The sequence below is a fragment of the Eublepharis macularius genome, chromosome 4, assembly GCF_028583425.1.
Source record: "Eublepharis macularius isolate TG4126 chromosome 4, MPM_Emac_v1.0, whole genome shotgun sequence".
In the NCBI taxonomy this organism is placed as follows: domain Eukaryota; kingdom Metazoa; phylum Chordata; class Lepidosauria; order Squamata; family Eublepharidae; genus Eublepharis; species Eublepharis macularius.
Genome location: NC_072793.1, coordinates 58001549 through 58023813, shown reverse-complemented (window position 1 = coordinate 58023813; position 22265 = coordinate 58001549).

Genomic DNA, 22265 nt, shown 5'->3' with positions numbered 1-22265 from the left:
TATTTGAAGCTGGTAACTTGTTCTAACTGATTCCCCTGAAGCTCCCATCTTTGGATTTTTACCGAAAGCCAGGATTTTAGTTTTTTGGTAATTATAATTAGAAGGTGTTCATAGAATTCGGAGAATTTTTTTTAGGGCTCGTTTCAGCCTTATGGGGGGCCTAGAAAGTAATAGAGCATCATCTCCATAGAGCAGTACATGAACGTGCCTATTTGCTAATTTGGGAGGGTGCAATCCAGGGTCATTCAAAAGGTTTACCAAATTGTTGATGTAGAAGATAAACAGAAAGGGGGCTAGAAGGCATCCCTGCCTATAAGTTTGAATGGGGTCAGGCAAATGCCCAATTCGGCTGAACCTTACTCAGAGCAGTTTGCTTGTGCATGGCCCAAATAAGGAACAGCAGTCACCTATCAATAGAGGAGGCCTGCAGTTTACCCCAAAGTCTATTTCTAGAGACTGTGTCAAAAGCTGCTTTTAAATCAACAAATGCCGCATAAAGTGATGCTTGGTCTCCTGTAGCGTATTTCTCTACAAGGTGTTGCATTACTGATCTATTGTTAACCTGCCGGCTCTAAACCCAGCTTGCTCATCAGCAATTATATCCTCCTGTTCTAGCCAGTCTTAAAATTTCTCCAGCAGATGTTTGTTGATATCTAAGTGTCAAAAGCCAGTGTGCAGAGGCTTTAGATCAGAACGATCAGTATGACAGGTAGACACATCAGATGACATAGAGTCAGATGGTTAACTTAAGAGTCAGGAGACCATGAAGTGAATGACTCAGCTAAACTCATGCATATATCTGATTGGGTGTCTACATGTATATATAGCTACTATATACAGTATGGTAGGGGCTTCTTGCAAGTCCAGGTGTAGGCGAAGCACTTTGTCTCTCTGGACTGTAAACTTGTATATATTGCTCTTAATCCACCTATAAATAAATTGTATTATACACCTTTACTAAACAAACAAGGTGTGGACTCTTTGTGGATCCTCCTTAAGCTGGTGCAGTCATGCTGAATACACACTATTCAACAGGGTTATGGGCCCAGATAGACTGCACCAAGCTGAGGAGGCTCTACTGAAGTAGAGACGCAGCAGAGTCGGTGGTGGATGTTGGCACCTGACGGCCGTGGTCCCTCGGAGGAGGAATTATTGGCGGTGGAAAGTGTCAGTGACCTGGAGGAGGAGGAGGCAAACGAACTCCCTCAGACCGGTGCAGAAGCAAGTATGGCACAGAGTACGGTCGTGTTGGTGGAGAAGCTGACCTCCGTGAATTACTCCATTTGGTCGTTGCATATGGAGCATTTTCTAAAGAGAGAGGGGCTGTGGAAAAGTGTCAGCAACCCCCCAGCAGCCCGCAATGATGCGGAAAAGATTGCAGATGAGCGTGCTTTAGCTCATATCGTGCTGGCTGTGGGGGATGACCAATTGCTTCACATCAGAGACTCAGCTACCAGTTCAAAGGCCTGGGAAGATTTGAAGCTGATCCATGCCAGAACATCTGCAGGGTCATTAATTATGCTGACACGTCGCCTCTACAGACTTGCTCTCAAGCCGGGGGAGAGCATGCAGAAGCATATAAACAGTCTGACGGAATGTTTCCAGCAACTGGCTGCTCGTGGAAAGCCCACGGAAGACTCTGATAGGGCATACATTCTGTTATCAAGTGTGCCTGATGTATATTTTCCTCTTATTGCAAGCCTTGAGAGCCTGGAGCCAGATAAACTCACTTATTCCTATGTTACGTCTCGTCTTCTTGAGGAAAAGGCTCGTGTTTCAACATACGGAGGCTGGCATTCAAGGACGGAGCAACGAGCAGACGGAGGGTCCCATCGAGGGGTTTCAGCCACTGACGACGGAGGAGTTGCTAGCAAGCAGCGGGAGGTCACCCAGTTGTCAGCAGCAGCCGTGAGAAGATGTTACAGTTGCGGCTCCACTTCTCACCTTCATCACTTTTGCCTGGACAGGAGAAGAAAACAACAGAAGCAGAAGCAAGGACGTGTACAGGAGCCTCAAATTCCGGATGAACATGCGAGGCTGGTCACTGCATCTACTGCAAATACGTGTTCCCAATGACTATTGGATAGTGGCGCCACTGAATCATTCTCCCGATCGGGGGAGGTGCTGTATAATTTACAACAAAGCAACCTGCAGTCTGTGTTGTTGGCAGATGGGAGAGAATCTTCAGTGAGTGCTATGGGAACTTTGCGGTTTACAGCTCTGGAGGAGGACTTTGCACCTGTGTATTGTGTTCCCTCTTTGGACCATAATCTGTTATCAGTAAGTAGGTTGACCCAAAAAGGGTTTGAGGTCCGGTTTATAGGGGACAAATGTTCTATAAGTAGGGCTGGCAAGGTTCTAGTGAATGGGGAGCTGAAAAACAATGTTTATATTGTGGAAAATAGGCAGGCAAAGGCTGACACGGTTACAAACAAGTGTAGCCATGGCAATTGTGTGCATTTATTGCACAGGCGTTTAGGGCACGCTAGCTTTGGGGTTATAAACAAAACTCTAACACTCCTGAAGGGAGAAAAGGTATCAAGCTGCTCTGAGTTCCTAGACTGCACTGTTTGCAAAGCAGTCAAAACAAAGGCATTCCCTGTAGCTAAGAAAAGTGGCCGGGTGTCTACAAAGCCACTTGAATTAATTCACATGGATCTGATTGGTCCATTCCCCAAAAGCCATTGTCAAAATTGTTATGCCCTGGTCCTAATGGATGATTTTAGCCGGTACTCATGGCTGTATGTTATGAAACACAAGTCTCAAACTTTTGATTTGTTTAAGGTTTGGGCAAAAAGGGTACAAAAACAGTTGGGGCTGGACATAAAGGCCATCCAGTCTGACCAAGGGGGGGGAATTCATGTCTGTAAAATTCTCTCACTGGTGTGATAAAAATGGTGTATTGCACAGGGTAGCAAATACAAGTGTGCCACAAGAAAATGGTCTGGCAGAAAGGCATGGTGCCATTATACAAGAAAAAATGGCTGCTATGTTAGCTGATGCTGGGTTGCCAAAAACTTACTGGGCTGAGGCAATTATCTGTGCCTGTTATGTGGTAAATCGTCTGTGGTCCCGTGCTGTGAATGAAATACCTTTTAGGTTACTTTTCAACAGGGACCCTAATCTAAAATTACTAAGGGTGTTTGGCATGACTTCTTGGGTGCATATCCCTTTAAAACAGCGCAGAAAAGGGGGCCCAAAAGCTTCTAAGATGATATTCATTGGATACCAGAGTGGCATGAAGGCCTACAGGTTTACAAATGAAAACAAAAAGGTTTCTTATAGCCACTCCACCAGTGTATGTGAACATGGAAGTTGGAAAAGGCTTCACGGGTATGAGAGTGAAAGCCAGATTGTATTGCCAGTTACCGATGAAATGCCTGAAACAAGTCTAGAGGGGGACGTGAGTGTGAAGCAGGAGATTAGTTCTCCAGCCAGGCAGGTAACACAGGACACACAGAGGTCTAGTCCTCCTATACGTGTGTCCAGTCGTCCTAATAAAGGTGTCCCACCTCAAAGGTATGGTTTTGAGGCTGCAGCAAACTGTGTACTGGCTAAAGAGCCAGCTAATTATTCAGAGCTTCTCACTTATGAGGGGGAAGAGAAAAAAGGTTGGCTCGAGGCCATGAAGGCCGAATATCAGTCTCTAACTGACCATGAAGTGTTTTCAGTTGTACCTAAGCCAAAAGACACAAATATCATTGGCTGTAGATGGCTGTATAAGGTGAAACGACTTCCCTCAGGTAATGTGCAGAGGAAAGCTCGCTTGGTAGCCCGTAGTTTCTCTCAGGTACAATTCCAAGACTATGACCAGGTATTTTCTCCTACTGTTAGGCCTGAAACAGTAAAGTTAGCCTTATGTAAGGCAGGGGCTCAACACAAAAACATAGATCATTTTGATGTCTGTACAGCCTATCTCCATGCTCCTATACAGGAATGTTTATACATGGAGCAAATACCAGGGTATGAGGTGTCAAATGAGCATATGGTGCTCAAACTAAACCGAGCTTTGTATGGGTTGCATCAATCAGCACGAGCTTGGTTTCAATACTTGTCACAATCACTGAAAGCAGCAGGCTTTGAGCAGAGCAAAGGTGATGCCTGTATTTTTACAAAAATAGTAGGAGGTTCAGAAGTCCAACTCCTTATTTTTGTAGATGATATATTGTGTATATATGAAACAGAAGAACAATTATGTTGGTTTAAACAAATAGCTAAAGATATTTGCAAAGTGAAACATTTGGGTCCTATCTCCAACTATTTGGGAGTGCAAGTGTCAAAAACCCAGGACGGTTTTTTCCAACTGAATCAGAGAGACAAAATTACAAAGTTGCTCTCAGAGTATGGATTAACTGAAGCACATGGTGTGTCCACTCCTATGACTACAGGGTATATCAGGGAGCCAGATGATTTTCCCTTGGAAGATGTACAGAGATATCAGTGATTGGTGGGCAGTCTTTTGTATCTCTCATGTTGGGGCCGTCCAGATATAACACAAGGAGTAAACATGCTATGCCAAAGGTGTGCTAAGCCTTTCCATAGGGATTGGATAGCAGCAAAACGCGTCTTAAAATATCTTAAGGCTACTCTCAACTTCTCTTTGGTTCTAAAAGCCACTGAACCTATGCAGATCACTATGTTTTGTGATGCTAGTTGGGCAGATCACCCTGACGGTAAATCCACTACAGGACTAGCCATATTTGTAGGAGGTGCTCTCATTGCACATAAGACATTAAAACAGTCTTTGTTAGCACATTCATCTTGTGAAGCGGAGTTTGCAGCCATGAGCCAAGGTATCTTAGAGCTGGAAGTAATACAACAGCTCATGTCTGACATGAGGATGCATTGTGCAGTACCTATTGCTGTTTATGGGGACAATACAGCAGCACAACAGTTAGCCCAAGATGGTGGAATTAAAACACGCAGTAAACACATCTTAATCAAGTATTTGAACGTAAGATGTGCTGTAGAACAAGGATTCATAAGATTGTTTAGATGTACATCTGGTGACAATATAGCAGACATGTTCACTAAAAGTCTGTATGCTGTACCATTTGAACGATTACGTGATGCCTTAAACTGCTCTCATACTGGCTTGGAGGAGTGTTGATATCTAAGTGTCAAAAACCAGGGTGCAGAGGCTTTAGATCAGAACGATCAGTATGGCAGGTAGACACATCAGGTGACATAGAGTAGACAACTTGCTTACAATGCTGAGTAAGCTGATTGGTCTATAATTTGATGGATCCTCCTTTCTCTTCTTATGGAAAGGGACTACTATAGCCATTCCCCAATCACTGGGGATGTGGCCGGTTTCATCAATATAAGTAAATAGGGAGGCTAGGAAAGTTGCCCACCAGTCCTTATTTGCTTTTAGTAATTCTGGAGATATTCCATCAAGCCCAGGGGCTTTTGTATTCTTTAACTGGCTAATATAAGCTTTTATCTCTTCGGCATGAACTGGGTGGCATTTGGCCAGATTTTCTATTGTTAGGGCAGGAGGGGGTTGAATAGGATCATCATATGTTTTTTGGAAAAAAGAAGTCCATTTATCTGGGGGGATACAGGAAGCCAAGGGGGAGGCGGGTGTGGAGGCATGGTTTGACACTAGTTTCCAGAACACCACTGAGTTTTTGCACTTAGCTGCTTCAATTATATTGGCCCACAGTTTTCTGGTATGTTCTTTCTTACAGTGGGCAACCAGTGATTTATATTCCTTTTTTAAAAATGCAAGAGAACGATATGCATCCTGTCTGGTCTTTTCATCAGCTCTCAGTGCTAGCTTATAGGCATAGATTAAAGCATTTTTAGCACAAATACAGCTTTTATCAAACCAAGGTTTAGATGACAAATTTGTCTTGACCATTTTTCCTTCTTGAGCACCTACCAAAAGTAGCCTTAAGGATTGGATGAGGTCATCATAACTGTTTAAAGGCTTTTCAGATTTTGAGGAAACCTTAAAAGCTTGACTATATAGTTGTAGGTTCTAGTGCAGAGGTATTTTTCCCTGCACTTGTTCCTCTGCAGCTAGTATGCTCTGCACATTAGGACTCTCCCAGTTTGTATCAATGCCGACACATCGAGCAAGACACACACTGGATTTGATCTTTGGGTTCGGGATACACGTGGATCTGGAAGAAGCTATAGCAGTGCCATGGTCAGACCACCTCATCCTAAGGGCTTGTCTGGGCACCATGACCTCCTCCTGCTTGGGTGACGAGCTGATTTATGCTCGCCCGCAAAGTCAAATGGATCCAATTGAATTCCAGAATGCTCTGCAGGATCCGATGCCCCCTGGTGGCTCATTGGATGAGGTGATAGAGGACTGGAATGCCTGTCTCTCTGAAGCTATTGATGAGATCACTCCCCGTCGCCCTCTCTGCCCCCAGACTAGAGTAGCTCCTTGGTATACTGATGAGCTACGACAAATCAAACGGGAGCTGAGATGGCTAAAGTGAGTGTGGTGGCGACTCTGTGATGAAGTGACAAGAACAGCTTATAGGATGTTTATGAAGGGCTATGAGATGTCACTGAAAGCTGCAAAAAGAGACTACTATGCAGCTTCCATTGCATCCGCTAGTTCTCGCCCAACACAACTTTCCAGAGTGATTTGGTCTTTAACGTCCCTCACACATGGGACAAATAAAAATGTAAATTCGATAATAAGCTGTGAGGCTTTTGGAGACTATTTTGCGGATAAGATCTTGTCACTCCGCCGGGATCTATCCACCACAGTTGATGCAGTATGTGTTCTGGAGGACCCTTGGTTGTCCTCAGGGTTGATATTAGATCAATTCAGGCCACTGTCCCAGGAGGAGGTGGGCAGGGTCCTGCATGCTGTGAAACCTGCCACGTGCCCACTGTACCCATGCCCATCATGGTTGGTGGAAAGTGGTGGTGATGGGATCTGTGGTGACACCTGGACCAGGGTGGGTTGGCACTGCTGATACTTTTAGATCTTATAGCAGCATTTGACATGGTCAATCATAATCGCCCCTCAAAGGGGATTCATTGCCTCTTCATGACAGGAGGCAATGGAGATTAATTTCCCTCTAAGTACCACTTCCATAGCATCCTACATGTGGATCTGAGGAACGCCACATAGTTTATTTGTTTCGATTGTTTAATTTCTAAAGAGACTTCAGAAGAAATTTATTTGTTAAATAAAAGATATTTATTTAGTTTGCAATTTGTTTGATGTCATTTATTCTCAGTGTACATTCTGTCCAAGCATAGTCTGTCCACAACTTGTCACCACTCATTGATGTAAGAGTTTGACTAATTAATTTAGGAGATAAGAATATGTCATTTAAATATGTAATTTAGAAGACGCCTTGGGCGTAATCAATCCTTGTGTATATATTGTGGATAGAAGAGAAGTATGTATAGTCTGTTACGAGTGGGTTTTGAAGATGTCACTAGATCAATAGATAAAGCCTAAGAGCCATTAATTGATCTGAGCAGCTTATTAACTGTATTATTAATTTTAATTGCTTTGACACGACAGGCAGTAAAATTTAAAAGGTCATTCAGAGAGGAGTGAGACAAATGTTTACCGCTGACACATTGATTTACCCATGCTGAACGAAAGCAGAATTGAAAGCCAAGAGAATCAAGTGCACTCTGCATGAAGACAGCTCGCCAGGTTGTTTTGATCTACAAGCAGCTCTCCACACTGAAAGCAGTGAAAGCAGCTTTCTCAGTAATCATGCTTTGCAGTATTATCCAATACAATTTTTAAAGTTTGTATATGTACACTCACACATTATGCAATGCATTTATATTTTGTATCACTTTCATATTTATCAAAATACTTAAGGTCACAGGTCAAGGGATGGTGTCATGGAAATATAAATAATAATAACTGTGCTTATATACCGCTCTTCTACAAATATTAGAGCAGTGAACAGGTTAGTGTTATTCTTATCCCCACAATGGAGCTGGGGCTGAGAGGAGTGGCTGACCCAAGGCCACCTACTGAGCTCATGGAAGACGAAGACGAAGACGAAGACGAAGACGAAGACGAAGACGAAGACGAAGACGAAGACGAAGACGAAGACGAAGACGAAGACGAAGACGAAGACGAAGACGAAGACGAAGACGAAGACGAAGACGAAGACGAAGACGAAGACGAAGACGAAGACGAAGACGAAGACGAAGACGAAGACGAAGACGAAGACGAAGACGAAGACGAAGACGAAGACGAAGACGAAGACGAAGACGAAGACGAAGACGAAGACGAAGACGAAGACGAAGACGAAGACGAAGACGAAGACGAAGACGAAGACGAAGACGAAGACGAAGACGAAGACGAAGACGAAGACGAAGACGAAGACGAAGACGAAGACGAAGACGAAGACGAAGACGAAGACGAAGACGAAGACGAAGACGAAGACGAAGACGAAGACGAAGACGAAGACGAAGACGAAGACGAAGACGAAGACGAAGACGAAGACGAAGACGAAGACGAAGACGAAGACGAAGACGAAGACGAAGACAAAGACAAAGACAAAGACAAAGACAAAGACAAAGACAAAGACAAAGACAAAGACAAAGACAAAGACAAAGACAAAGACAAAGACAAAGACAAAGACAAAGACAAAGACAAAGACAAAGACAAAGACAAAGACAAAGACAAAGACAAAGACAAAGACAAAGACAAAGACAAAGACAAAGACAAAGACAAAGACAAAGACAAAGACAAAGACAAAGACAAAGACAAAGACAAAGACAAAGACAAAGACAAAGACAAAGACAAAGACAAAGACAAAGACAAAGACAAAGACAAAGACAAAGACAAAGACAAAGACAAAGACAAAGACAAAGACAAAGACAAAGACAAAGACAAAGACAAAGACAAAGACAAAGACAAAGACAAAGACAAAGACAAAGACAAAGACAAAGACAAAGACAAAGACAAAGACAAAGACAAAGACAAAGACAAAGACAAAGACAAAGACAAAGACAAAGACAAAGACAAAGACAAAGACAAAGACAAAGACAAAGACAAAGACAAAGACAAAGACAAAGACAAAGACAAAGACAAAGACAAAGACAAAGACAAAGACAAAGACAAAGACAAAGACAAAGACAAAGACAAAGACAAAGACAAAGACAAAGACAAAGACAAAGACAAAGACAAAGACAAAGACAAAGACAAAGACAAAGACAAAGACAAAGACAAAGACAAAGACAAAGACAAAGACAAAGACAAAGACAAAGACAAAGACAAAGACAAAGACAAAGACAAAGACAAAGACAAAGACAAAGACAAAGACAAAGACAAAGACAAAGACAAAGACAAAGACAAAGACAAAGACAAAGACAAAGACAAAGACAAAGACAAAGACAAAGACAAAGACAAAGACAAAGACAAAGACAAAGACAAAGACAAAGACAAAGACAAAGACAAAGACAAAGACAAAGACAAAGACAAAGACAAAGACAAAGACAAAGACAAAGACAAAGACAAAGACAAAGACAAAGACAAAGACAAAGACAAAGACAAAGACAAAGACAAAGACAAAGACAAAGACAAAGACAAAGACAAAGACAAAGACAAAGACAAAGACAAAGACAAAGACAAAGACAAAGACAAAGACAAAGACAAAGACAAAGACAAAGACAAAGACAAAGACAAAGACAAAGACAAAGACAAAGACAAAGACAAAGACAAAGACAAAGACAAAGACAAAGACAAAGACAAAGACAAAGACAAAGACAAAGACAAAGACAAAGACAAAGACAAAGACAAAGACAAAGACAAAGACAAAGACAAAGACAAAGACAAAGACAAAGACAAAGACAAAGACAAAGACAAAGACAAAGACAAAGACAAAGACAAAGACAAAGACAAAGACAAAGACAAAGACAAAGACAAAGACAAAGACAAAGACAAAGACAAAGACAAAGACAAAGACAAAGACAAAGACAAAGACAAAGACAAAGACAAAGACAAAGACAAAGACAAAGACAAAGACAAAGACAAAGACAAAGACAAAGACAAAGACAAAGACAAAGACAAAGACAAAGACAAAGACAAAGACAAAGACAAAGACAAAGACAAAGACAAAGACAAAGACAAAGACAAAGACAAAGACAAAGACAAAGACAAAGACAAAGACAAAGACAAAGACAAAGACAAAGACAAAGACAAAGACAAAGACAAAGACAAAGACAGCCGGGCCGCCGGGGGTCGCGGCTGCGCCGCTCCCCCCGACGCCCCCCGCCCCGCCTCCGGCGGGCCGGGGGCCCCCGGGGGTCGCGGCTGCGCCGCTCCCCCCGACGCCCCCCGCCCCGCCTCCGGCGGGCCGGGGGCCCCCGGGGGTCGCGGCTGCGCCGCTCCCCCCGACGCCCCCCGCCCCGCCTCCGGCGGGCCGGGGGCCCCCGGGGGTCGCGGCTGCGCCGCTCCCCCCGACGCCCCCCGCCCCGCCTCCGGCGGGCCGGGGGCCCCCGGGGGTCGCGGCTGCGCCGCTCCCCCCGACGCCCCCCGCCCCGCCTCCGGCGGGCCGGGGGCCCCCGGGGGTCGCGGCTGCGCCGCTCCCCCCGACGCCCCCCGCCCCGCCTCCGGCGGGCCGGGGGCCCCCGGGGGTCGCGGCTGCGCCGCTCCCCCCGACGCCCCCCGCCCCGCCTCCGGCGGGCCGGGGGCCCCCGGGGGTCGCGGCTGCGCCGCTCCCCCCGACGCCCCCCGCCCCGCCTCCGGCGGGCCGGGGGCCCCCGGGGGTCGCGGCTGCGCCGCTCCCCCCGACGCCCCCCGCCCCGCCTCCGGCGGGCCGGGGGCCCCCGGGGGTCGCGGCTGCGCCGCTCCCCCCGACGCCCCCCGCCCCGCCTCCGGCGGGCCGGGGGCCCCCGGGGGTCGCGGCTGCGCCGCTCCCCCCGACGCCCCCCGCCCCGCCTCCGGCGGGCCGGGGGCCCCCGGGGGTCGCGGCTTGAGACTCTGCACGGACTTTAGAGGTGCCAGCACCTGAGCCACAGGTAGAGAGACAGCAGGGGGGTCGGGATAGGAGACAGCAGGGGGGTCGGGATAGGAATGGCACGCGCCATGTGGCCTGAGAGGCTGGCTTATATACCCCAAAACGTACCCTGGTGTTGGTGCTGTACCTTGTGGTTCTCACGGGTTAAAACAAAGGTTTTAATGGTTTACTGAATGCCTTGGATGGGCCACTTTAGGATTCTGATTGTATTATGGTGACACCTTGGGAAGAGGGGACAAAGGAGAGAGGGGAAGATCCGGGCATGTTGAATGGATGTTCCAGCGGACAGGGCTTGTCCTGATGTCATTGGCTCTGGAATGCGGAGGCTTCTTTGAGATGCATTCTCTAAGTGCTTGGGATGGTCAGCACTTCTTCTCTGGGGCAGCTATTAAGATATGCAGAGCAGGTTGAGGCTGCTCGCTTCTCCGAAATGGATTCCCAAAGCAGGCGGCTTCTCTGGGTCTTCTGGCCACCTAAGAACATGGCTGCCGGCTGGGCGTGGCTGGGGCTTGCTGGCAGGCTGCCCGGTAGTGAGGGCAAGCTCGGTGACCGGCATGCAGGAGGCTCCAGGCAGAAACTGACCAGGGGGTGCCTGGTCAGGCTCGCTGGAGGTCTCCCCAGCAGGCACCTGGCTGCTAACAGCGCGGCTTGGGCCCAGGTGAGGCAGGCTTCCATGGAGGCAGGGAAACAGCATGTAAAACACAGTCCATAGCAGGGAACAAGCACAGTCCGTGGTAGATGGCAAGGCAGGCATGAAGCACACGTGTAGTAGGGTCCAAATGCACAGGAAGTTCCAGATATAGGTCTGGGCAAGGCTGCCCAGAAAGAGAGTTCTTAGTGTAGTTGTCCAGACATGGATTCAGGAAACTGACACAATCTATTGCAGCAGCAGGATAACTAACAAGCAGGCAGGAAACTGACACGTGTATTAAAGTGCACACGTGCAAGGCAGTCTCTGGTGTAGCAGTAAAACAGCAGCGCAGGAAACTCAAACACAGTTCATGGCAGGCCTTAGAGCGGGGGGGCCACTTGGCAACAATTCCCCCCCCTCGGAGACCACGTGGCATCAGACGCGTTGGTCTCTGAACTTGGCTCTAAGGCAGGATGAGTGGAACATCTGGTGGTCGAGCTCCAAGCGAAGTAGGAGAGGGAAGGGAAGGAGGGAGAGGTGTCACCTTAAAATTTGGTTTGGAGAACCACTTTGACCGAATGAGAGAATTTGGATCAGCCAATGGGCTGCAGGCCTCTGAGTCCACACCAGGAGGTGTGCTAAGTGCAACCGTTAATATAAATAGCAATGAATAATTCATATATATATATGTAGAGCAATTCATGAGAATAATTCATATATATACATAGATCAATTCATGAGAATAAAAGCAGAGGTAATTCATATGAGTAAAAAGGCAAATAGTTCATAGAACAATTCATGGAGCAATATATAGATCAATTCATAAACATGGATTAATTCATAAGACAGCGAAAGCAATTCATAATAGATTAAAAGCAAGTCATATGACTAAAACGCAAGCAATTCATGGAGAGAGTAATTCATAGTCATCAACAGATAGTTCATGTAGAGATAAAAGCAAGTGCGAGGAAACAATTCATGAAGGGAGGTGCCGGAAGGGTTTGTGGGGGCAATAAAATGGAATTCCCGATTAAAAAAGCAATTCATATGGCCCAATTTAAAACCTGATTCACCATACATTTCATAAATAACAAGCAATTCATGAGGTAGTCATTAAAACAATTCATAGGAGTAAATTGATACACAGTGATTTTAAAAAGGCTCAATTAAAACCCAATTCATCAAGTATTTCATAGGGGATAAATAATTCACGAAACAATTCATAAGACACAATTCATAAGAGAAAATTGATAGGAAGCGGTTAAAAATCCCAGTTCATGGGAGCATCATAGGCCCACTTGCAGAAGATAGATTGGGGAAGTAGTGAGGGGGCTAAATTCATAGGGGAGCAATTCATCGGAAGAGAGGTGTAGGAAACACAGAGGACAAAAGATCACAGGCGGCTCAGTCCACAGTATAGCTATGAGACTGGGTTGCATATTTACAAGAATTTAATTTTAATTTAATTTAATGTATTACATTTATATTCCGCCCTCCCCGCTTTCGCAGGCTCAGGGCGGATAACAAATACAAACATGTTTAAAAACATTTAAAAACATTAAATAATACATTTAAAAACATTTAAAAACATTAAATATAACAATTCATGCTGCATAGTGGTTCATACATGCCTCTGTGTTTGCATAGGGGTGATGGTTTAACCCCCCCTTCACGGGGGGGGCACTGCCCAGCGTTAGCCATATGCCTGGCGGAATAGCTCTGTCTTACAGGCCCGGCGAAATGCAAGCAAATCTTGCCGGGCCCTTGTCTCGCAAGACAGAGCATTCCACCAGGTCGGGGCCAGGACTGAAAAGGCCCTGGCCCTGGTCGACGCCAGGCGGGCCTCCCTAGGGCCAGGGACACTTAAAAGATGTTTTCCGCCAGAGCGGAGAGTCCTCCGGGGCTCATATGGTGAGAGACGGTCCCTCAGATACGTCGGTCCCAGTCCGCGTAGGGCTTTGTAGGTTAACACCAAAACCTTGAACCTAATTCGGTACTCCACTGGCAGCCAATGCAGCTGGCGTAGCACTGGTGTAATATGCTCCCACACTGGTGCTCCAGCAATGACCCGCGCTGCTGCATTCTGTACCAGCTGTAACCGCCGGATCAGGCCCATGGGAAGCCCAGCGTAGAGCCCGTTACAGTAATCCAACCTAGAGGTGACCATTGCTTGGACCACTGTAGTCATGTCACGGGGAGACAAATAAGGGGCAAGCTGCCTGGCCTGCCGAAGATAATAAAAGGAAGACCTGGCAACTGCAGTGATCTGGCCCTCCGTCTTCAAGGAGGAATCCAGAATCACCCCCAGGCTCCTAACCCTCGGGGCCAGTGTAAGTGCTGCCCCATCAAGTGTAGGAAGCCGAGGTCCCAAAGCCATCTCCCCACGACCCACATACAGGACCTCCGTCTTCGTGGGATTCAATTTCAGCCGACTTTGTCTCAACCAACCAGCCACAGCCTCAAAAGCACGCTCCAGGGCATCAGGGGCCGATCCAGGCTGCCCGTCCAACAACAGATAAAGCTGGGTGTCATCCGCGTATTGGTGACACCCAAGCCCGAAACTCCACACCAGCTGGGCGAGGGGGCGCATATAGATATTAAATAATAATGGAGAGAGTATCGCTCCCTGTGGCACACCACAAACCAGTGGCCTATGAGATGACACCCTCTCCCTGAGCGCCACCCTCTGTCCCCGATCATGGAGAAAGGAGACCAGCCACTGCAGTGCTGTCCCCTGAATCCCCACATCGGCAAGGCGGTGGGTCAAAAGCTCATGATCAACCATATCAAACGCTGCTGACAAGAACAAGCAAACTTAGTCCATGTGTCCCAGAACACACTTCCACCCCCCCTTGCTGTCCGCGTCAATCCGCAGTGCAGGGTCGGTGGGCAGCGAGAAGGGCTTCAGGCACACAGTTCCTAGTCCTCATGGAGGTAGAGCCGCGGGTAGCCATTGGGAGGCAGGCCGTGGGTCGGGAGATAGAGGAATATGTCCCCCCCCAGTCCACAAGAGGGCCTCAGAGCGGTGTCCAGCAAGCAAAGCGTCCATGGGGCCAGTTCAGAGTCCATATATGTAAGCATAAATAACATAAGCACAGTCCGCAACAAAATAAGCAAGGATAAACAGAGCGCCAAGAACAATTGTTAAGGCAGGAGGAGTTCAGGGTTGTAGCGATCCAAGCGGTGGAACATCTGGAGTTGCAGGATCTGTCGGCGGCTCCAACAACCCAGATAAAGCAAGGTGGCACACAAGAAAATCTGGAACGCCAAAATGACAACAATTGGATGTAGGACCAAATTAAATATTCCAGTGGTGGTGGGGCTCCAGCCAAAGAGGGTCTCCCACCACGAGTGTTCTCTGGTGATCTTGATCCGCTGGGCCAGGTCCAGGATCTCCTTGCCGTTGTGGGACACAACCAAAGCAGTGGTGTCCCCGTCCCTCTGGATGCTCTGGAGGGTGCGGTGGAGCTGGGGATGGGTCAGGAGCTTGTGGATTAGCTCCAGACCGATGCCAAGAGAGATGGGCTTCACATACTGGTAGATGGAGGGCGCCACCAGGATCTCTTCTTGGGTCCAGACCTGTACTGTGTCGGTGAAGTCGCAGCGAACGTTCCTGGTGCATCTGACGGCTCCGCCAGGGACGGGGGTCCGTGGCCGCCTATGTGACAGAAGTTCAGCTATTGGCTCAGGACCTTGCGTGGAACAAGGCGGCGCTGCAGGACCAGTTCGTGGAGGGCTTGTCTGATGAGGTTGCAGACAAGCTGGCCCGAACAGAATGCCCCAGTTCCCTTCAAAACCTTGTGGTGTTGTGCCAGCACATTGACCAGCGCCTGGAAGCCCAGAGACAGGCGTGCAGTGAAGGGCTCCAGTGGGGAGGGGGGCCCTGGCTGGTACCTGAAGGCCCCTACTCCGCCCCAGTCACTCCAAAGGGGGGCAGAAGGAGCGGAGCCCATGCAGCTGGGTGGCACCCGTCCCCGCCTCACTGCCGCAGAGAAGGCAAGGTGACGCACCCAGGGTCTCTGCCTGTACTGCAGCGGGGCTGGCCACTATGCCAACGCCTGCCCGGAAAAGCGCCGCCCAGAAGGTGCAGCAAAAGACCGGCCCTGGCTTGCAGCTGCCCACATGGACCGGGGCAAGAGGTCCACACCAACGGGGCCCTCGATGTCAGAGGGGGACACCTCCTCCTCCCCTTAGAAATCCAGTTGCCAGATGGGCGGCGCTTGGAAACCCATGCTATGGTTGACTCCGGTGCTTCCCGGAATTTCATGGACCAGCAGTTTGCCCACCAACACCACATCCCATTGCAAGAGAAACCCATTGCTGCCCTGGTGGAGGCCATTGACGGGCATCTACTGAAATCCGGTAAAGTAACCCATGAGACTGAGCCGGTGGAGGTAGTCGTGGAAGGCCACCAGGACTGAGTCCAGTTCGATGTAGTCTGTATGCCGCACTTTTCGGATGTGCTGGGCCTGACCTGGCTCACAGGCAGCAACCTGCGTATCGACTGGAAGCACCAAGTAGTCCAGTTCCCGACCAGGAGGCCGGATCCTTCCCTGAAGCTGCTCGCCAGTGCAGACGCCTATGCCCAGGGGACCCTGCTGCCACCCCGCTATGCGGAGTTTGCGGACGTGTTTGAGGAAAAGGGGGCTGATCAGTTGCTACCCCACCAGGCATACGACTGTGCGATTAACCTGATGCCGGACAAGCCCCTGCCTACAGCCCGCCTCTACTACCTGACCGAGCCAGAGCGCTTGGCGCTCAAGGAATTCCTAGCCAAGAACTTGCAGCGGGGATTCATATGGCCCTCCACCTCACCCACGTCAGCACCAGTCCTGTTTGTGAAGAAGGGGGGAAGCTCAGACTGTGCCATGACTACCGAGTGCTGATTCTGGAGCTCCTGAACCGGCTGCGGGGAGCAACCCGCTTCACCAAGCTCGACCTGCGTGGGGCATACAACCTGATCCGGATCCGGCAGGGGGACGAGTGGAAGACAGCCTTTGGGACTCGCTATGGCCAGTTCGAGTACCTCGTTATGCCGTTCGGTCTGTGTAATGCACCCTCTGTCTTCCAGAGGTATATAAACGACGTGTTCCATGACCTGCTGGACTACTATGTCACCATGTACCTTTTTTTTTAATAAAATTTTTTATTGGATTAGATTATAATATCGTTCATCACATACATTACCCCCTTGTAAGTCTATTTCTAACCCCCTCCCTTTCCTCCCCCCTTTTTAATTGACTTCCAACAGTTTTCCAACCCTTAGTCTATCTTATTACTTAATTACTTAATATCTCATATATTCTATTAAACACACACTTAATACTCTTTTCTCTAAGCTTGTTAAATCTCTACTAAAAATATCTCTGTAATACAAGTTTCCCTTTAAATACCTCAGTTGAACCATATATTCTATATAAGATAATGCTAGCATAATAATACATATTAGCAATCAAGATATTAAAAATATAACATTATATCCATTTTACTTTCCATTTACTTAAATTCTTTACTTTCCACAATCATCCTGATTCTAATATTAGCTTAGACTCTAATATTCTATTACACACCCATCTTTTACTATTTCTTATTCTAAGCTTATTTTAAGTCTATAAGGTAACTGTTATACTCAAATATCCATTATATACTCTTTACTTAAGCTATATATTGTAAATGATATCTAACTAGCTTAATCTTATATATCCATAGTAAAACATCTATTATTTAATACTCTATAATTTTTAATTTTATCATAGCCCCAATGGTAGCTTAGATTTTTATAATTAAATTCCCCCTTTCCCGGTAAAGTCACTTCTCTCTTCTTCTGTTACATTTCAGTAATTCTCGAACTGCCACAGTTCCCCTTTCACGTCCCATTTTTTTTCTAGATATTGTTTCAATTTCTCCCAATCTGCATTAAATTGTCCTGGATCAAGATCTTTAAGTTTTCTTGTCATTTTGTCCATCTCAGCCATGTACAGCAATTTGTAAATCCAATCCTCTGTAGTTGGTATTTCTTGTACTTTCCATTTCTGCGCATATAGAAGTCTTGCTACTGTAATCATGTAAAATAACAATGTTCTATACTGCATTGGAACATCTTCCATTCCCAAGTTCAGTAGCGGCAATTCTGGGTTCTTATTTATTTGGGTTTGCAACACCTCATTAATTACTTCAATTATATCTCCCCAGTATTGCTTCGCTACCACACAAGTCCACCAGATATGGTATAATGGTCCTTCATGTTTTTTACATTTCATTTATTCGACATATTAATATTTCCTAGCGCAATTTTCTTTGGTGTCAGGTACCAACGATAAATCATTTTGTAGACATTCTCTTTAATACTTGTACATGCCGTGATCTTCAAAGTCGTTTTCCACAGGTATTCCCACGCCTCCATTGTTATTTCTTTATGAAAATTTATAGCCCACTTCACCATCTGGACTTTTACTGTCTCATCCGCTGTAAACCATTTTAAAAGTACTTTATAAATACTTGAGATTTCCTTTTTACCTTCTTGAAAAATTACATCTTCTAATTCTGAGTTCTCCATTCTTATTCCTCCTTTCAAGCAGTCCGAATTGTAAAGATCTCTGATCTGTCTATATTGAAACCATCCATAGCATGGAGACAACTCCTCCTCTGTTTTTATTCTAAATTTTGAAAATTCTACTCGTGTTATCTCCTTGTAAGTTAAACACTGCTGCTCGTTATCGACAGTTCTCGGATCTATTACTTCATACGGAACCACCCAGGAAGGAATTCCGTCTTGTAGGTAATTTTTATACTTCTTCCAAATTGTGAAGAGGCTTCTCCGAATATAGTGGTGTAAAAACATAGAGTCTGCTTTTACTTTATCATACCACAAATATGCATGCCATCCAAATATTTTTTTATATCCCTCCAAAGCCAGTAATTTGCGATTCTTCAGCGTCATCCATTCTTTTATCCATGCCAAACATATTGCTTCATGATATAGTCTTAAATTGGGCAGCTGCATTCCACCTCTCTCTTTGGCATCCTGTAATACTTTCATTTTCACGCAGGGTTTCTTGCCTGCCCACACAAAGTCTGATATTTTCCTTTGCCATTTTTCAAATTGTTTGGAGTCTCGGATAATTGGAATTGTTTGTAACAAGAACATCACTCTTGGCAATACATTCATCTTTACTGCTGCAATTCTTCCCAACCATGACAAATTTAACCTATTCCATTTTATCAAGTCTCGCTCTATTTGTATCCACAATTTCTCATAATTATTCTTGAATAGATCTATATTTTTCACAGTCAGTTCAATACCCAAATATTTTACCTTATTTGTTACTTCGCAGTCCGTTATTTCCATTAGTTCTTGTTGTTTCTGTTTGGACATATTCTTACATAGTATCTTTGACTTCCTCTTATTTACAAAAAATCCAGCCAAATCTCAAAATTCCTTTATTTTCTCCATTACCTTCGGCATATTCTCAATTGGATCATCCACAATTAACATTATATCATCCGCAAACGCTCTGACCTTGTAGAAAAACAATTCCTCGGATTGCATCGTCTTCCCGTATTTGAATCATCAGTATTTCCAAAACCAAAATGAACAACAATGGTGACAAAGGGCAACCCTGTCTTGTACCTTTACCTATTGTTAATTTTTTAGTCACATCATCATTCACCACAATTGCTGCACTCTGGTCCCTATAAATTTCTTTCACTGCTCGTATGAACTTTTCTCCCATTTGCAGCTTTTCCATAGTGGCAAACATAAAGTCCCAGTTCAAATTGTCAAACGCTTTTTCAGCGTCCACGAAGAAGAAACCAACTTCTCTATCACAACGCTTGTCATAGTATTCAATAGCGTTTATAACTGTCCTTAGGTTATCTTTGATTTGTCTATTTGGCAAAAATCCAGCTTGCTCCTCCGCAATAAATTCAGACATCCATCCTTTTATTCTCTCAGCCAAAATCTTCGCAAAGATTTTGTAGTCATTGTTCAGCAACGAAATTGGTCTATAATTTTTAACATTAGTCAAATCCTGTCCCTCCTTAGGAATCAATGATATATTAGCTTCTCTCCAAGTATCGGGGAGCCTCTGATCTTGCATAGCTCCATTAATCACTTCTTTCAGGAAAGGCGCCAGTTCATTAACCATTACTTTATAAAATTTAGCTGTTAGTCCATCCGGGCCTGGTGCCTTTCCTAATTTTGTTGACTGGATTGCCTCTTTTATTTCCTCTTCCGTCACTTCCCTATTCAATTTTTCTCTCCAACCTTCAGAAATTGCAGGGAGCTTCATCTTTTCCAAATACCTCATTATAGTCTTTATTCACTTCCTTTTTTTGGTACAGCTTTGCGTAAAATTTTTAAAAAGCTCTACTAATGGCTGCCTGCTCCAAATATGTCTTATTCTCCTCATAAATTTTATTTATGATTCTCCTCTCTTTTCTTTTCTTCAGTTGCCACGCCAAATATTTCCCAGGCTTGTTTGCACCCTCAAACGACTTCTGATTCATTCTCTTAAGATTCCATTCCAATTCTTTGTTATTCATTGCCGTCAATTGTTCTTGTAGGATTTTAATATCCTGATATATCTTCTTTTTTCCTGGTCTCTTCTTAAGTTGTGTCTCTTTGGCTTTTATTTTCTCCATAATCTCTAACCTCTTCTCCTCTTTTTTCTTTCTAGCTCTTGCATTTAAATCCATTAGTATGCCTCTGGTCACTGCTTTATAAGTGTCCCATACCTTATTAGTCGAAACTTCCTTATTCATATTATGTTGTATAAAGAATCTGGTCTCTCTTCGCACCAATTCAATGTTTTCTTCTTCTTGTAAAAGATCTTCATTTATTCTCCATCCTTTTCTTTTATTTCTTTTCCCAAATCTCCACATAATTGGATTGTGATCTGAGCCTACCATAGGCATTATTTCCACATCTTTAGTCCATAACGCTAAATCTTTGGAGGCCCAGATCATGTCAATTCGTGATAAAGTGAAATGTCTTGCAGAATAAAATGTATATTGTCTAGTTTTGGGACTCTGTCTCCTCCACACGTCTTCTAGAGTCTCTTGTTCCTTTATTGCAAAAAAAGACTTTGGTAGTAATCCTCTTTTCTTTTGTGCAGTTCCAGATTTTTTATCTTCATCCAAGTTGGTAACTCCATTGAAGTCTCCAGCTAAAATTATCTGACCATAAGATAGATCATCCAGTTGTTTTCCCAAATCCTCAAAAAAAATTTCTTTTGCTCCATTAGGTGCATATATTCCAATCACCAACAGCTTTTTTAGATTCCACATAATTTCCACTGCTAAATATCTAGCTTCCACATCACTCACTACTAATTTTGGCTGTAATTCTTCTTTTATATACAACACCACACCTTTTTTTCTTTTTTTTGAAGCAGCCACAAATTCACTTCCCAATTTTGCAAACTTTAAGTATTTTATGTCTTGCTTTTTAATATGAGTTTCTTGCAAACATACTATGTCACATTTTTGTTTTAATAGCCAGTGGAAGATATTTTTCCTCTTATTAGGCGAGTTAAATCCATTTACATTCCAAGATATTATTTTACACTCCATAATCATAATCTTGTTGTTGGTAAGTCCTTTTCATTGTCCCTAATGGACTTTTCCATCTCCAATTCAGATCTGATGCGCTTTTTAGCTCCTCCGAATTCGAAGGACAGTCCTTCTGGTATTTCCAATCTATATATTATCTTCATGTCCTTCAAAATCTGGACTAAGTCTTTATATTTTTTCCGATCCAACAGTACCGATCTGGGCAATTCCTTCATAATAATCACTGCCTTGCCGTCGACCTCTAATGGATCCTGAAATTGTTTACTCACAATCATTTCTCTTGTGTTTCTAGTCGTGAATTGCACAATCATGTCTCTTGGTAATTTCCTCTGGGTCGCAAATCTTGAATTTATTCTGTATACCACATCTAGGAAAGCCGCAATTTCATCTTCCTCTTTCCCAGGTATCCAGCCAATACTTCTGTAATCTGTCCTTGGGCAGATTTTCCCTCAATTTCCAGCAAACCACGAAATCTCAGTTGTTTCTCCATATGTTTACTTTCTGCTACAGCCATTCTGCCTCTCATCGCCCTCATCTCAGTTCGTTGCGTGTCTGCTAACGTATCCATTGCATTTTCTACTACATTAACCCTTTGCTGTGTGGCTTGCAAGTCGTTTTGTATTTTTTCCATACCTTTCGTCAGTTCCGCCAGTTCCTTCTTAAGTGTCTCTTTAAACTCTTTCACCATCTCTTGTATCATATCTTTAACTTCTTTTTTTCCTTCTGAAACTTTTTTATCCAAACTTTCAATTGCTGCTTGGCACTCTTTTTTCGACATCGTGGGGCTAGCTTTACCTCGCTCCCATGAGTCCGCTCTTTTTCTTAACTCCGTGGCATTTAACTTTATATACTTTTACTTTTAAAAGTCCCAAATTTAATTTATTTCTTAGAAAGAACACATTTACACAGTCCAAAATGTCGGGCGTTTTTTCTCTATGGTTATTTCAGCTATACTTCTAATCCAAGATGGCCTACTTCCTCTTCCGCTGAAGCCACGACCTTTCCCTTCTTCAAAATGGTGTTCTTCTACTTCCTGTCACTTAGAAAATGCTGCTTCTCTCCAGCTTCTCTATCGTTCTGACGTACTT